Raw genomic sequence first — 18354 nt, 5'->3', positions numbered from 1 at the left:
AAATTCTCGGATAAAACATATTCAAGTGCGGCATCATTTCATTCGTGATCATGTTGGTAAAGAAGATATAGATTTCAAGCATGTTCGTACTAACAAACAATTAGCTGATGTCTTTACCAAACCACTTGATGAGAAAGTATTTTGTCATTTGAGGAGTGAGTTGAACATCATCGATGCTTCAAACTTGAGCTAGACTTACTCGGATGCATGCAAGGGCATGAGCTTGATTGCCTATTCCGTGATGCTATTGATTCAACACTATCTTATATCTTGGAAAACTATGCTCCCTTGTATTGCCTCTAATCTTTTGTAGGTACTGTGAAGAACTACACTCCACAAGATTGCAATCAACTCTCATCAAAAAGCAATCTTGACATGGCCAAGTACCAACAACCCCTTCTTCGAAGATGAAGGAAGAAGACAACAAAATCATATCCTTGACTATCATTTGATGAATTCATTCATTCTTGTCACTTGGATATATTATGATCTTCCTTGCATGACTAATCAATGTATGTGAAAAGTGAACCAAAACGACAAGGATTGCTCCCAACTCAAAATGATCTTCATTAACATTAATCATCCACAACAAGTTCACCTACATGCCACATCATCAACATCATTTGAAGGTATGTACTCATATCCTAGATAAAGCTTTACACCAATTCATGAGGTAAAGCAACTCAAGTGATATGAAGACATTGAAATTCTTAATCGAAAAATGGTAACCCCATTTTTGCGCTTAACGATGAGTATGACCTAGGATCAAGCATTCTTGCTTGACTCCTCAAGTCAAATACTCTAATATAGGTGACCTAGTCAACACCCCACATCTAGATGGATATTCTTGGATGGTTCACATTTGTTATTTCATACATTCTTGGAACCATTCAATTCTCATATATATGTATGTATATTTTCATAAAATCAAAAAAAAATGTTTTCTCTTATGTTTTTCAATCTTTAGATATTTTCTTTTTTCAAAGTTTTTGGAAATTTTCTGCCTATTTTCAGTTAAGGAGTTGATTTTCATTCCAACTCGGTTTCATCGAATTGAAAAAATCGGTCCCACCGATTTCTTCCACAAGCTTATTTAACATACTCAGTTCTACCAAATCATAATACCTTGGTGATTCCCAAAATTATCTCTGCATATCATTCTTTCTAGAAATTTTCTGAATATTTGCCAAAGGGAGATAAATATTTTCTGTGACCCCAAGTTTATAACCTCAAGAGTTTTATTGAACCTGCCACTTTTTGAAGGAGGATATCGTATTTTTCCCATACTTTTCAAAGGAGGAGAAATATCAAACCCTACATACTCAAGAGGAGCAACACCATTAAGGAGGAGAGAGAGTTACAATTGATACAATTGGTATTGCTACTTACTATTAATATATTCTGGATTGAACTTGTCTCACCCTATCTACTCCCAATATATTTAAATGCTCTGATTCGGGGGAGAGGTAATTATATATTCATTCCAAAGGGAGAACGTTCTAAATATTCTTGGAGACATAACTATTATCAAATCATATTTTCTCATATGTTCTACATATCTTGGTGCTTTTGAGGCTCTTTGCATCTTTACAATAGTATACTCTTGTGTTATCTAATAAACTAGCTGGTCCACCCGCACATTTGCGCGGCTAGATTATATTATTTTTTCTTTTTAAATATTACATTATATTTTGTTGCAGTAAATATATTGAAACATGTTTTATCACATGTCAAGGATATTCTAATCATTTAGTATATATGACAACAGTTTAAATATTCAAGGGCTCAATGGGTTATTATGCATTAGAAAATGATCCTCGAACAGGATAGCTGGGCTATTTTGTTATCGTGGCTCGCCAAACAAAACTTTGACATGAGAATAAGAATTAGTATCGCCTCTTTTATTTTGAGTATAGGAGACGCATGTGAATGGATAAAAAAAAGTCAGAGAAACACACCTTGCTTTATTAGTCTTGGCTTGATAGTTTGATGATTGATGATTGATTGATTGAGATGAGGTGAGATTTAGAAAGATGGTCTTATTTTATAGAAATTGTTTTGCAATCTGTATATTGTTAGTAAAACCAATGGTAAGTGACAATGAGTGGACAATTGCATGAAATGAGTGGCCTCATGTACAACAATATACTTTTTCACTAAATTTTGCATGTTTATTTCCTCATAGCATCATCTTTTGCATATCTAATCATTGGGTTTCTTGGTAAAATCAAATATGTACACTAATGGCTCCTATACTTAATGACTCTTTCTCCACTTGAATTGTCATTTGTCATATTGAAGATAGAATGCATGATCATTTCATTCTAATTGCCTCGGTCACTCTAATTAAACGTAGAAATGATAGTGAGTGTCTGTCGAGGCCATAGTTTGCTAGAATAATCGTGGTTCGTCTCTATTCACATAGAAGAGATGGATTCTAACTAAAGAATTTAAGAAAACAAATTAGTATAGATGTTTCATGACATTTTAGTTCAATCAGTTGTGGATAAAAGTTTCACATAAGACAGGATGGAACATTGCATATGTTTTCTCACGAATGAAAAGACGACCACTATTAGTATGTAGATATCTATAAAATTATTAGTAAAAAAGTAACCATAGTTGTGCTATGCGTAAATTTATATCCTTGTTGTGATCCTTTCCAGATCTCAAGTCCTGATCAGATCAAAAATAAAAGAAAAAGGAAATTAAACATGTATGCCCATTAATAAATACAAACTCAGTGTTAACAACACCCACTTATATATATTTGGGCGTACCTACATAGATATTAGGTATAGTTTTTGCATAATCGACTGGCTGCAGCAGAAAGAAAGACTAACCTTCATTGGTGAGCACAACAGTACATTCCACCATGTTGCCATACTGTTGCCATCTCTCACACTTCATGATTATATCTTCTTACATCTAACTATACACTGTCAACATCCTCTCCCTCAAAAAAATTCTCATAGCGATTGCTTTATTCGAAATCTATTTACACCATATGATAAGAGCAACATCGAGGAGTTTGATGCTGCTTCTCAAATTTACCGTCAATACCACATGCAACCCTGGTACAAAAGAACAACATATTTGCTAATGTGAGATTTTTCATCGAGAACCTTGAGAAGAATTCAAAGAAACCATGAGGAGCATGAAACGAAGCAAACTAAACATAGTAAATCATCATATGAGAAACCTCTCAAGCTATTATAGGGAACCTAGCTAAAAGGAATCAAGTCCATATTAACTTGTGTAAGAATAAAACTGTATTATAGATCGGCAACCTAGTGGTTGATAAAATAACCCTGACACAACCAATCAATACAGTATAATCACTGGATGAAGATGGAGATTGTGCAGATTTCGTGATCCATGAACTGTATCTACAAATATTGATTGCAAAGTCACGAACAGAAGCTGCAAACATGATATAACAAATGTTTCATCAACAACGATGCTAGCGAATGTCAATGGAATCATCTCAAACCAATCAGGATGCATAGGGGACATGGATGGAAGGAGGCGTGCGAATAGACGGTAACATGTCCCTCGGGAGAAACCAAAGAAAGATAGTTGATGACGGGAGCCTCACTGGTGATCCTCATAGTCGGATATGCCACCGTTGATATGCCGACGGGGACATGGAGAGAAACCGTCGTGCTCTCGATCAAAGAAGGCGAAGAAGGGAAGTGCCGACTGCCGAGGAGATTACTGCAGCGGCTCCGTGGGCATCATCAGAAGATCCAAGCACAAATATTTTTGCACAGAGCCTGACGAAATTTCTTTGCGTGAGCATGCTGCATCAACTTTCAGGTAACTAGTAAGCTTGCACGTGCAATGCACGTCTCATACTTGAGCAAATGAAATTCATACAAATACAAAAAAAATGTTTCAAAAAAATCTTAAATGGAAACACAATTCTATGATGTCGCTCAAGTTGCAGTTTCAAAGGTGAAACACAATTATGACCATGTTGTTGCATACAGACCACAATATATCTTATTCCATCCATTAGGTGTTCTCATTGGTTGTTAATAAATAAGATAACTTTTTCATGATTGAAAAACAGCCTCACATAAAAGTATTAATGGCAGTGAGCCAATATTCTAAAGCAAAATCTCAACACCAAAAATTGCATACGAAGGTATATAATGTTTGTTACAACTGCTAGTTCAAATAAAAAATAACTACCATTAGTGGATATAGACCTATATTGTCCACCAAACCAACCAAATAAAATCACGGCTTCTAAAAGCTGAATGGAGATCTCCCATCCAAGCATTCCAATGCTACATAAAGATATGGTAGTCGTCCAGTGAACTTGCATTAAAAGTGAGGGTTCACCGAGGAATCCTTTGTTGGTTTTTCAAAAGGGCATTTGCCTTTGTTTTTTCCTATAAATACCTTGTATCAACAGTTGGCGTACGAAATTCATAGAAAAAGGCCATCACTCATACAACAAAGTAGCCCTAAACATATTTTTATTATAAATAATGGAGTTTGAGTAGCATTAACATATAGTGCGGTACTTAAATGTTTTGAATTGCAGTTAAATAAATAACAAACCATTCCACTTATAGTAAAGGTGAAAAATGTACGGACACAAATACGTGAATTCCTAGAATGTTCAGAAATTCGTCTTTGGGAAGGATAACAATTTTTATGTTGTAGGCAGGCGCTGATGGAGATGATTTCGTATGTAATATAATTTTTTTAAGGTTCCAGGCTCCCAGCAATGCACATAATAGGAAAACAAACTCCTGGGTACCAACTCTTTTGGATGCACTAGCATAGCGTGAATATATTTCTTATTGTGCGTAAGAGTATACATAGTCATTGGAGAAACAAACAACTGTAATGGAAACATAATCGTATAGATGACGGAAACCAGTGTGTGAACATTGTAGAGTTAGATGGTTAATATCACAGAAATTGATGGTTGTAGCATGTGCGCTTGACAATTTGTTGATCCCGTGGAAGTAAAAAAATATAATTAATAACAGCTATTGGAATACATAAAAAATACTAACTCAAGTAAGGTAGAAGCTTGGTCTAAGTAATAACACAGTGAATAAATCAGACACTGCAAAAAAATGCCATCATACTACCAATGCAGAAATATATATGGAACTGTTATGACCCTTATTCATTATAACCGGAGAGGGCCCAAGGGCGCAACCACATAAAGGCCTGGCCCAACTTATCTTATCGTTATTAGGGGCTTAGCCTAGTTTATCGTATTTGTTAGGCTAGGGAGATTATATATACTCATGTAAGGACTCCGTTTTGGTTAAGCAGAAGCAATCATATTTGCTCGGCTCCCATAGGAGCCGGCACCCTAACCCTAGCCGCCTCGATTCTCTCTCTCTCTCTCTTTTGTGCGCGTGCGTGATCACTGTGCCCCCCCCCCCCCCCGCCGCCGCCGGCCGCGCACCTCACCCCGCCAACCTCTCTTCCAACCATATAACCTGAGACCTCGTCCTGGTAGGGATCCTATTCCTATCAGGAACTCTTAATCCCAACTTACCAAAGAAACTGCAGGTTCTCAACTAATCAAAATCCATCATACTACCAGAACAGAAAAATGAGGAATAAAATTCTTGGAGAACCTCACAAGGACCATCCATCATGTCCCAATTTTGCGGAAAATAGGCAGATCAACGACAAGCTCTCATAACATTGCTCGTCACGCTCTAACCTCTGAATTTGATTGTGTCATCTGCTATAATTGTTCAGCTCATAGAGATAGCCCTTGTAGGATCATAAATAGGATCAGGAATGCAAATGTTTAGGGTTTAGGGTCCTTGTGTCATACATTTTCTTTTCCCCTTTCTCTAAATTGACTGCACAATTATAAAAAGAGGGGCTAGTCAATTGACCTAAAAATGACATATGTTGGGTATAAGTTTCTACCCTTGAAGAAACCAATAGTAAAAACATTCGATGCAAACCTGTAGTTGCTTCACTTTTAGCTTGTCTCGCGGTGACAGGTGGCCTGGTCGAGTATGTGATCGTCTTCCTAGAATCCCAGTCATCAAGGATGTCTGAATGTTTATCTTGTCATTTAATTTGGTCGATTGCTGAGCCATGAACAAAAAGTATAACTGAATAATTATACACGTCATGATTGTATTTTGATATGCTTATGAGATAACACCTGTACCTCTCACATACATCCAACTATGGGTCATCATAAGGTTCATGTTCCTGCAAAAGAATAGGAAAAGCAATGAGCAATTTAATCCGAAGAAGGAGAAGATCAACAAAAACTACAGGAAATCAAAAACAGCTAGGTGCCATGTCAAGATCCTTAATCAAAAGCAAACTATATTAGTTCAATATAAACGACAATATGAAAAGCATACTGATTAGGAAGCATTAGTTAATCCAACATATGATTTCTCCTTCCCGACTACTTTATCCTTTCACATTCAGCTCCCTGAGCTCCTACTCTCTGTCACATGTATCTTGGAAAAGTAGTCATCGTGAAAGCTTTAGACGGAGTACAAGGGGATTCCATTAGCTTTAGAAAAATTCTAGTACAAGCGAGCGTTTCAATAGAAGCAGATTAGTTTTGGAATCCACACCATACACAAATTAAATTCTATTTCTGTTATATAACTTATAATCTACATCACAGAAATTATCAACAAAGTAAAGGACTTTAACGTGCAGCATCCCATGTGCATCCATGCTGCAACGCCTTACACTAAACCTCTGTTGCTGCATGAGATGAAAAAAAGTTATTTAGAGGATCGTACGCACACCAGAAATCCTGAAAGATAAAACATCTTTCCATCCATCCATTCAAGGGAACATGAGAAGCACAACATCGGATGCACTCAATTTATACATACAATTTCTAAATTAATGTGAACACACAACATAACCTTACTGATACCTTCAATTTCATAGAAACGTGTTAACCAAACACTAAAAGGTGCTAAAAGGGAGGCCTACAATCTGGGTGCCGACCCAAAAGTTGGGGAAGGCGTCGGCGACCTTTGGCAGGGAACGGCGGGGTTGTGGCTCAGCGATCTGGGGGCGCTGCGCTTGTGTGGGGGTGTGGCGGCGGGGTTGCCGCTTGGTGATGCGGCTGCCAACAGCCTCTGCGTGTCACTCTCACGGCCAAGATCCGCGGCCGAGATCCGCCTTCAGCGCCATCAGGCCTCCATTTTCCCGCCCTACAGCGCTGCCGCTATGTGCTGCATAAGCACTGCTGCCCGCCAATGCGTCGCTGCTCCCCACCACCGTCGCCGGAGCCCCCCTAGAGCACCTCTCATTGGCGAAGATGAAATCTAGTGAGAAGGGGGAGGAGGATCACGCCAACTGGGAAGTCTTGTGATGGCAAGCCGGTGGTGCATCGCCCGGTTGAGGGTGAGGGGATCTGATTGGGATCTGATTCTTTTTTTTGGGCGTGATTGATGGGGTCGCCACCGCGAGTCATAATGGGACGGAAGAGTTTTCGTATGCACTCTAATATTGCTAAACGCACTCATGTGTGACAGATAGAGTAATCTAAATTGTTAGATAAAATCAAGTGATTCGGATCATGAGGCTATAATTAGTTTGGGATGTTACACGTAGATTAGGTTGGATGCATTTAGAGATGAATATGTTTGATTGTTTAATAGTAATAGATAAATCTAAAGCATACAATAAAGCTTCAATCGCTAGTAAAAAACAATTATTATAGCCTGAATGATAGATAATAAATTCCCTATTAAATAGGAATGCGGTGTCTGGTAGTACTAAAACAAACAATATGTTACTCATATGGTCACATGTTTATCAAATAGATAAGTAAAATGGTACTAAAACAAACAATAGGTTACTCATATGGTCATATATTTATCAAATAAATCAGTTAAATGGAACAACAATGCATGTCAATTCCCACAAACCAACCTAGGTGACATATGAAGGATAACCAAATAAGCCGGGTCATGGCTGTCATTGTCAAGGTGCTTACTCCCTCTCCGGGTGCCTCCTGCTCCTCCGAGTCAATAACAATCCCGATGCCTCCTTCCGGGTAGTGTTTGTAGCTTGCACCACATCCAGATCCTAGTTAAGAGAAGAAAAACTATGAGCACAATAATCTGATTATTTATTAGGATCAGAAATATTTTGCCGAATGACAGACTTAATATCAGCAATCCCCAGAAAAAATGGCTTTACATCTGCAATGTAGGAAATGATGGGTACCTTGATCAGAACTAATGGTGTGATGAGGTGAATACACCTGCAATTATAAGATGGAGATATGAGGTGTAAGCTTACAGGAATAGTAAAGCTACAATGAACAAGTATAAATTTCCCAAACTTACAGCTTGCGATACTTAAAAAAATGCTTAGCATGATAGAAATGTTTATCCTACAGAAACCTGTCAGGATACTCTAGGAAATAAAGATGAACCAATGTGGCAGTGCATAAACGACATGGATCTGAGAATAAAAGGATTGCTATTAAAATTAACAAAATACGACCATTAAATCTGCTACTATCCCTCCACTGGCAAGAGCAATTGATAGAAAATCAAGTAACTGAGATCAGCACTGACACAGCCAAAGAATATATGAACAATCCGCACGGTGAACATGCTCATTTCTCCATAGTCAACCAAGCAGATGTGAGAAACCTTCACCACCAAGTCACACATCTCATAGATCAATCAAGTACATCCTAGAATCTACGTGCGCATCACAAAGGCCAATCACAAGCCCTAACTCAAGCATGGAATTCTACAATCTAGATCTGCACTGAAAAAATCAATCTTCATCAACAAAAGGAAATGAAAAACATAGAACACAGTAAAGTGGATAATTCCAATCAATACACCTATGCATAAGCCAATCCGACCTATAAATATTTTTTCATTTCATCTGCAACCAATGCCATCTCATCACATTCTCTGTTGATAGCCAAGATTAACGCGTTCTTGCTGCAATAAATCCCCTAATCAATAAAAGTCATCAATGGTATGCTCGGAATTTTCAAAAGAGAGTGATGCACTCTGTCTATTAATTTAAGCTTGAGCAATAATGCCGGTGGCCTTTCTAATTGTAATACAGATGGGGATCATCAACCCTGATTGTCCTCGCCCCCCGGGTGCACCAGCCACACTCTTTATAACGATTAAAGTGATCAATAAATTGTTGAATTCTTTCTCTCAAGGCTAACTAATTTTGTATAGGTGGAGATCGTGCGGTCATACCAGAGGAAGAAATGACCGGAGATTGAGATGGTGTCCGCCCTGGTCGCCGGCTTGGCGTCGGTGTCCTGGTTGCCTCCTTCGTGCTGCAGTTCAGCCAAAATTCAGAGAAATAAGATTCAGTTTACAGAGACATCCGGTGAGAGAGAACGGATCGGAGAGAAAAGCGAGTTGTAGCCAGCCACTTGCTGCCCGCCGCCGCTGTCGTCCCAAGGAGAGGGGGGTGAACCTCCGTCACTCACCATTAACCCGTCGGCCGAGAGAAGAAGAGAAATGAAGGGAGGGAAAGAGAAAGGGATATGGCAGAGGGAGCAGGACATACTTCACCGCGCCGCCGACCGGTGTGGAACCGTCCTCGCCGCTGTCCCCTCCTTTGTGGTGTGGTGCGGCATGATGGTCACGCGTGGATCAGTAGGTTCGGCGAGCGGCGGGAGGAGGCGCGGCGCGGCGAGCGGGTGAGGAGGCGCGGCGAGCGGGGGGGGGAGGCGCGGCGAGCAGGCCAGCGGCGCAGCGACCGGGGGGAGGAGGCGCGGCGAGCATGCGAGCGAGGGATTGACCGCGAGACGTGGGGGTGGGCAATTAGCGCTAACGAAAACTGTCTAGTTTCATTAATGACGTTTTTAGACCCTTGATTAAGTAATTAGACGGTTAAGATTGTAATTTAAATCTGTCCTCTCGTGCTTTTAATAGTAGAGATGATGTCTATCCTCGTAATGTCATTGGACTTCTTTTCTTATACGTGAAGTCAGACTTCGCCACTTCTCATATCTTGTTTTTTATTGTGCGTGTCCAATACACAAATATAAAATCCGGCTGGTGGCCATACTTTTAATTAGCATTTAATGATGAATCCACGTACAAAAAGGCAGTTACTATGAGATAAGGAAAGGCATTGGCTGCTCATATCTTTTTTTTTTTTTGACTCCACGTACAAAAAGGCAGTTATTATGAGATAAGGAAAGGCATTGGGTCCCAAACTTTTAGGCTAGTTGTAAACTTATATGGGACTAGTACAAATGCCCGTGCGTTGCACCGGGTAAAAAATATCTCAAGGCTTTCCTACTAAAAGAATACTTTACACCCTTGTACTACACAATAGTGATTGATTCAATCTCTGAACCTAGCTATCTAAATCTACCTAATTGATCTTGTTTCTTGATTCAATAGTAAGTAGTTGTTGCTTAATTTTCATTCGGTTTCAATGGATTAATTCAAGCATTATTTTCTGTTTAAAATGAAGCTATATGATAGAGGTTTTGTTATTTCTCTTATAAAATAAAAATGAAGCATTGTTGTATGTCCGAAGAAACTATTTAATTGCAGCTATAAATTCAAAAATGGGTGCGTTGAAAAAGGAAAACACCACTAATTCGCGAGGCACATTCGTTAGCAGTTCCGAGACTCAACTAAAAGCATCCGCTCTTGTTCAACAGCCCCAGCTCAACAGAGCACTTGCAAATTATAATGAACAGATTTGTTCAGCTTCAGATTTTACAATCGATTGACACCAGCTCATGTGATTCTCACTGCACGAAGAAACATTCAGTTCAACCGAGCAGATCCCGGCCTAGCTGTGGAACCGAACTGCTCTCCCCCCAAATTATTTACCGCAAGTAGTAGAACTGCGACCGATGCAGGATCCTCCGATCGCCCTGCCCCGCTCCGCCAAAATTGGCCAGAGCGCGCCGCGAGCGAGGAAAAATCCCGCTGAAAACTCGCCGGGAAGCAACGGGAGGTCACTCCGGAAGGTGGACTGCGGCCCTAACAGCTCAAACGATCTGACTCTGACCAGAAACTCTGGTACGGAGCTCTGAAGGTCTGGAGCACCTACCATGTTGTTGTCCTTGGGCTGCTTCTTGTAGTATGCGAGGAGCTTGTTGTCGAGCACGAAGTAGCGGGTGTGGAAGAAGGACCTCCCGATCTTCCATCGCCCGTACCGCACCATCCACCCCTCGTGCCGCACCGCCGCAGCCGCCGCGTAGGGGCCGCTGCCCTTGGGCAGCAGCTCCCCGCTCCGCGCCGGGGCGTGGGCCGGCCTCGAGGGAGGGTCATCCCCTCAGCACGTCCGCCCGAGCTCCCCGCTCCTCGTCGCCTCCCTCCTCAAAGCCAACCGCCACTAAGTCCATTTAGTGCATACTTACCTGCGGTGTATTCGAAGGTGTATTCGAACTGGCCGGAATTTTCAACAGCATGGTGTTGTTCCCCTTCTAAGATAGTGCCTTTGATGACCATCAACAATTTGTGTGACTGTCCATTATGTAAAATTGCGCAGAATTTAACCTCAACTATAAACATCCTGTGTGGTGGTCCTAAATTCCCTGTGTTTGAAATGTATGTCTGAAGACATTCAGAGTGATCAATAAAGCTTGATGTTCCCCTCATCATGAACTAATCTCCTCGAACATGAAGGGCCAGGACCTATCCACGCCTGTCGTTTCCTATACTCTACCCAAATCCACATTCAGCGACTATCCATCACAAACAAGTTGAAGTTCATCATGGGAGCGGCGTGAGACATATATAATACGTACCCTCTCATCCTCCGTCGGTGTCGATGTCGGCGCCGGCGCCGCCGCGCTGCTCCTCCTGCTGCCGCTGCTGTACATTTGGTTTGAAGGGGGCTCCATTGGGTGGCTCGACGGTGCCGTAAGGGACAGGCCCGTGCTCACCTGGTCGGCGTAAGATTTGCGTAAGTTTGAGGCCTCGTTCGTGTGTACACATGCATACCAACGCCGTGCCGTGACGTGGAGAGGGCAGGCACGTACCATTGGATTTGGGAGTGGAGGTTGCGGGCACAGGCTTCTCTTGTACGAGTGCTTGGCTGGATCCGCCGGGTTCCAGAGCGCCGGCTTGAAGCCGTAGTGGTCCGCGACGGCCGGCCTTGACAGGGCGCTCAGCGGGGGCTGCGGCGGGGAGGTGGCAGAGGGCCCTGCCATTGAGCGCGTGCGACGACGGCGTGGCCGCGGACGGCCCTCCCCCCCATCTTCTTTTGCTCCTCGATGCGGAGCTTCTCGAGCTGCGCCACGCCGAGGCTGCGATGCGGGATCTTCTTGGGCTTGCTCTTCCTCGACGCCCGCGCCACGCCGGTGGCCGCGCCGTTGCCGTTGTCATTGCCTGCGCTGCCGCGCGCCGCCGCCTCCAGCCTCGCCGCCCCGCCGCATGGTGCGCTGCGCCCGTCGCCAGATCCAGCCGCCCCACGCGCCCCTCGGCCTCGCCTCCACCTCTGACCACCGCCGTGACGCTCGCCGGCGCTGGAGCCGCCATCGACGGACCGACCTCCTCCTCAGCCAGATCGGGACCGGGCCATCCCGATCCACCCCCATCCCTAGACCGTTGGAGGACAGGGTTTTTTTTGAAAAAACAAAACGTTTTTATTCCACTTAATCAGGGACTGTGGGTTGATTCCTCGAAAACGGAGGGACCTTTTTCTAAAAATGTCATGACGGACGACCAGAAACCCTATTTGCTTTATTATTAGGGAGAGATTAGGGAGAGATTAGAGAAGGATTAGGGGAAATGTGTGTATATAATAATAATGCGCGCCCTTTTGACTTCTTTTTAGCGAGAAACGGGCCGAGGCCGGGCCGTGTCCAACACGCTGACTCTCGTTGCCAGCCTTCTCGTCTCTTCTCTTCCACGTCACTCCGACTATTCCCCACATCCATTTCCCTCTTTTTTTCACGAGTCCCCACCGCTCCTCCCCATGGCGGCCACCGCCTACGAGCGCCGCCTGCTCGCCACTGACGACCTCGTCCTCTCCGTCGACGGGAAGTCCCAGCTCCCCCGCCTCTCCTCCGCCGACCTCGGGGTCACTGCCGACCTCAAGTCGCACCAGCTCGACGGCGTCCACTGGCTCATCCGCCGCTACCACCTCGGCGGCAACGACCTGCTCGGTCCGTACCCGCTCCTCCTCCCCCCCAATCAGTCGCCCCCGTTGACCGCATCCCCCACGATGGGGACCCCGCATCGGACAATCCTGGCGAGGCGCAGACCGCACCCCTCCTCTCCATCTCGATCTCCTAGACCCCCTCCTCTCCATCTCGATCTCCTAGACCCCCTCCTCTCCATCTCGATCCCCTAGTCCTCGACCGCACCCCTCCTTCTGCTCCACGAGCGGCGCGTCCTCGCGCCAGTCCTCCTCCTCCTCATCCTCGAAGACGTACTCGCCCCCATGGCCGCCGCCGCGGCGCACGATTCAGATCCTCCCGGATCCGACCGGGCCCGTCGTCGCTGTTGATTACGAGGCGCACGAAACGTTATCTCAAATAAAACAAGAGTGCGGGTTGATTACCACAAAATAGGAGGTTGTTTTTACAAAATGGCCGCGGTGGGTTTTCCGACAGAAGCGATAACCTCTTTATTATTAGGTAAAGATAAGGAGACATGCATATACGTTCTTCTTTCCTATAGATCAAATCCGTTCTTTTTAAATATATTTTTACTGGTAAATCTAAGTCATACGTTTTCTATTGTTTTAATAATAATATAATAGATAGATGTTTTCTGAAGTGTACTCCTATTGCTAAGATGCTCAAGATCCCCAAGGTATGTATATGCATCATATCCTTGTTCATGATGATGTCTTGTCTCTTGCACATATTGTTTGCAAGAGGGAGCCTTAAGCATGGAAGCTCTTCATTCACATATGTTTGATGCATATAGCCAGGATTTACATGACTTGTCTTGTCCTTTCTACCATGTGTGTGCCCATGCATTCCAAAGCAATTATCCTTTAAAAAGGGACTGCACACATTTAGGGAGAGCTTGTACTAGTCATGTATCTTTCAAAGCTGTCATATTCTAATGTTTATCTTTATTTGGAGTTTTGATTGTATGTTGTAATCATTCGTGGGAGAAGAACTCAGAAGACACACTTTATTACCAGATCCATTTTCCTAAGAGAGAGCCACCTACTCATGTGTTGAGATCAAGATATTTCAATCCAATCATTTGAAACTTGATCTCTAGCCTCTCCAAGTTACTTTCCACCAAATCAACCTCTCCTACCCATGCCTATTCTGTGAGAGAGTGATTGTGTGTTGAGGAGCCTATCTTTAGAAGCACAAGAGCAAGGTGTTCATCGTTCTACCACATTTATTACTTTTAGAGGGTGGTGCCTCCTAGATTGGTTAGGTGTCGCTTGAGAGCATCCTACTTCGTGTTGTGGAGTTGAACCAAGATGTTAGTAAGGGCAAGGAGATCGCTTACTTCGTGAAGATCTACCGTGAGTGAGGCTAGCCCTTCGTGGCCGGAAGTCGTGGTGGAATAGACAAGGTCACTTCTTTGTGGACCCGTGTGGGTGGATCCCTCCATGGATCCTCGTAGCCGTTACCCTCTGTGGGTTAAAGTCTCCACTAACATGGACGTACAATAGCGCCACCTATTGGAACCATGCCAAAAATCGTCGTGTCAACCTCTTTGTGTTTGATCTCTTAAACTCTACTCCTTACTACATGTGCAAAGTCTTTACTTTTCTGCTGCCATATATGTTGACTAGCATGTGTAGGATGTACTCGACTTGATAGAATCACTAAAATCTGCCAACCAATAATTTGGGAAAAGGCTAATATTTTAATCTTGACAAGTAGTCTAGTCACCCCCTCTAGGCACACCTTCTATCGATCCTACACTCCTCCCCTTTTGGCGCCGCCGGCCAAACCCTAGGATTTTCCCCCTAGGGTGCCACCCCTCCCTCCCTCCTATATATAGTGGAGAGGAGAGAGGCTATCCGCACCACAAGCCACAACGCAACCCCTCTCCCTCCACTAGTTCATGACACCTTGTAGGCTAATTCTGCAACGCACGACATAGCCCTGCCAGATCAGCTCCTCCAACATCGTCGCTATGCCTCGTTTTGTCAGAGAACTCATCTACCTCTTCGCACTTCTTCCTGGATCAAGAAGGCGGAGATGGTCATCGGGCTCTTCGACACTAGATTGTGATTTGATCACGGGACGGCTTGCGATTTGGATCGCGAAGACGTTCAGCTACATCAATCGTGTTTCTTAATGCTTATCGCTTAGCGATCTACAAGGGTATGTGGATCTGATCTCTCCTCTCGTAGATGCTCATCACCATGCATAGATATTGTGTGTGCATAGGATTTTTTTTTTGTTTTCCATGCAACTATAACGACCCGAACCTGATAAGGTTCGATGTCTCTGTGCTTACTGTGCTAGTCCCTGGATCGACATCTAGCACACACAGTACAAGATGCAATATCAAGAATAAACCACATGTCATAATATTACATCGTAGATCCATAATTTAATATAGTACATAACTCGTAGCTCATGGCTACCATACACACAAAATACAGCGGAAAAGCAAATAAAATCTTCATGAATCCATCAACACCACAGGCAAATGTTGAGTATAGACATCGTAACCCTACATCGTATCACTCACTTGTCGCATAAAATCTGCAACATGATAAGTTACAGCCACAAGGGTCAGTACGTTGAATGTACTGGCAAGTCACACAAGGAATTATATAACAGACCTACATGTATATGCATAGGCAAAAGAAAGGTTGATGGTTATTTTGCAGAAAGCTGATTTTATCCTCACAACTACCTAACAGTCAAGTTTTAGTTTGTTTGCTACAATAACTCACATATGGTTGAATTGGCATCTCCAACTCCAACCTATTACCATTATTAAGTTCCCCACTCAATTTTATTAAGGTGTATCATCTGTCAAGATCATCCAACAACTGTAATGGCCTAGCTGCTCAAAATTGTCCATAACCGGGGACACGGCTAATCATGATTAGTTTATACACTCTGCAGAGGTTAGTACGCTGTACCCACTGGACCCAACCCGAAGATTGAGACGAAGTCTTTCAGAAGCAGTCACCTAGTCCCACAGGAGGCCCATCCCACCTATCATAGCTACATCAGCTGGCACATCCGGGTAAGGTTTCCACGACTGATCAACTAAGCCAGAGCCCATAATAGCCAGTGGTCGCACAAGGAAGCTACTAGTCACTAAGTCTGTTTGATCTTTTTGAACCTGGGCGGCATTCCACTTACATTCAGAGGGTTTATACCATGATGTTCTTGAAACCACCCAGCAATACCATATCCGCCCAGAGGTGTATTATATCCTGAATTACTACTCAATTTATTTTGTAGTAATCCTCACATAAACTCAATGAATACAGAAACTAATCCCCGTCTACATAGCATAGCAAAATATATCTAACATGATCTTGAATGACGAGGGGATATAGCTCAATAGCATAGCATAATAATAATATTCCTATACATGCATAAATTTCATAGGGTGATATAATACTATATGCATAGAAAAATAATAGGTAAAGGATGATCAACATGTAACTTGCCTTATACATTGTTGTTGTAGTCAGACGCACTCACAATCCTCGCAAAGCGAATATTCGCTCTCCGGACAATCTACACGATTCAAACAAAGTACCGATAAATAGGCAATCACTCAATAACAACAAATAGCAAGAAACCAATTTATAATCCAAACAATAGTAGCACATCATTATGTATTTATTGTATGCAACCCAATAGGATCACAATGCAAAACGAATCAACTAAATCGGATCAACGGTTTGAAAGATATGGCCTCCGGATGGTTGATTTCAAATTTGAATGAATTCAAATTTAAACAGTTCAAAAGAGTGAAATTTTGGTTATACTGGATTCTATTGGTCAATACGAGTATGTAGGAAAAATAATCAATGAATTTGGGTGTGTGGATCGAGAGATATGACTAAACGAAAACTGCACTAAAATCTGTCAAAATAACGAGTTGTTGCTGCTGTCACTATGGAGTTGCCACGTGGCGAGATGCTGCTGGCTAGAGGGTGTTTGCTGCTTTGGCTAAACAATGGACAGCCGAGCCTTAGCGCATACCGGTTCGAATACATAAGTATATAAAAAAACACAAGGCCGATCTAATCTCAGCCGTGGAAAGGGGATCGGACGGGGCTGGGTGACTCACCGGAGACGAAACAGAGAAGGGGCTGCCGGAGTTGGAGAAGAAACGCACGAGAGGCTCGGGTCTTGGAGCATGGGGTCAGAGGGGAGGCCCTTGGGGGTCTGGGATGTAACTTCAGGATGTGGAGGACCACGGGGATCCTTTTCCCGCGACAAATTCGTCCCCGAGCAGCGGCAACGTGCGTCTGGAGTTCGTCAGAGGCATGTTTGCCTTCGGTCACCCTTGATGCAGTCCATTTGGTGCTCCCCTGCGTGCGATAGATGGTGAGGGAAAGAGAGAAGACCAAGGAAATTCGTACTGAGGGGATCAAAGAGGCGGGGAACCCTTAGTGGTGACGAATTCGACAGTGGCGGAGCTTCTGCTCAGGTGGACTCCGGCGAGATCCGAAACTGAGGTAGACAGAGAGATAGGGCAGGGGATTTGGTGATTCTTGCGAAAATCGGACGAGAGGAGGGAGGTGAATAAATATATGCTGCGTATTGTGGTCTAGGAGAAGTAGATCGATCAAATCAATTGAATTTGGATCAGGGACACAGGAGGTCTCGTGCGTGAGGAGGATTCTGGCCGGAGCTAGGAGATGACGGTTGGGCCCCATGCGTCAGTGGGTAGAGAGAGAGAAAGGAAAAAAATGGAGGGCTTGCTCGGTGTGTTGCTAGCGATGGGCTCCGGTCCTGGAGCGCTGATTGTGCTAGGCTGCTCGATGCGTGGCCCCTGGCTGCTGGGCCACTGTGCACCGGCGCACAGTGAGCCTGGGTTTTTACTTTTTTTTCAATACTACAGTATTTGGTTTTTGATAAAACTATATCATATACATTCCTAAACTCTCCAAAAAAAACACTGAAAAAAATATTATAACTACTTGATAAAATAGTGAACATTTTTACATGGGGACATTTATAGAAAATACCTATAATACTCTTTATAAAAAAAAATTGGGCTACATAGATGTGCCCTAAATATTTTTCAATCGCAAACCAGTATTCCAAAATTTTATGTAAAACAATTTCCAACTCTTTATATCGAAGGAGTCATGTTACCTTCTCTCTTTTCATTTGTTTTCTTGTTGGATTTGTTCTAAATTTGAAAATCTAAGAGGAGAATACTTTATTACTTTCCAATTTAATTATTGAGGATGTCATGTAATCCTCTCTCATATTTGAAT

The 18354-nt window shown here is 43.1% G+C and overlaps 1 long non-coding RNA gene across 12 annotated transcripts; it reads right to left on the bottom strand.

Moving 5' to 3' along the window:
- Positions 1-372: 372 nt before the first annotated feature.
- Positions 373-9689, bottom strand: LOC123404095. Of its 12 annotated transcripts, none has more exons than XR_006611632.1 (9): positions 9541-9689; positions 9222-9304; positions 8212-8248; positions 6170-8070; positions 5958-6050; positions 5705-5849; positions 3599-3776; positions 2844-3074; positions 373-598 (listed from the first exon to the last, which is right to left on the bottom strand). It is a non-coding gene; the product is annotated as an uncharacterized LOC123404095 (long non-coding RNA). The 12 variants fall into 12 exon arrangements; XR_006611626.1 differs by lacking the exon at positions 373-598 and adding an exon at positions 2559-2676; XR_006611631.1 differs by lacking the exon at positions 373-598 and having other exon boundaries at positions 2559-3074; positions 5958-6062; positions 6170-6213; positions 7915-8070.
- Between the last annotated feature and the right edge of the window lie 8665 nt (positions 9690-18354).

The sequence above is a fragment of the Hordeum vulgare genome, chromosome 6H (genome assembly GCF_904849725.1).
Source record: "Hordeum vulgare subsp. vulgare chromosome 6H, MorexV3_pseudomolecules_assembly, whole genome shotgun sequence".
Lineage (NCBI taxonomy): Eukaryota > Viridiplantae > Streptophyta > Magnoliopsida > Poales > Poaceae > Hordeum > Hordeum vulgare.
Note: the sequence above shows the minus strand (reverse complement) of the source record. Positions and strands in the feature narration are given on the sequence as shown.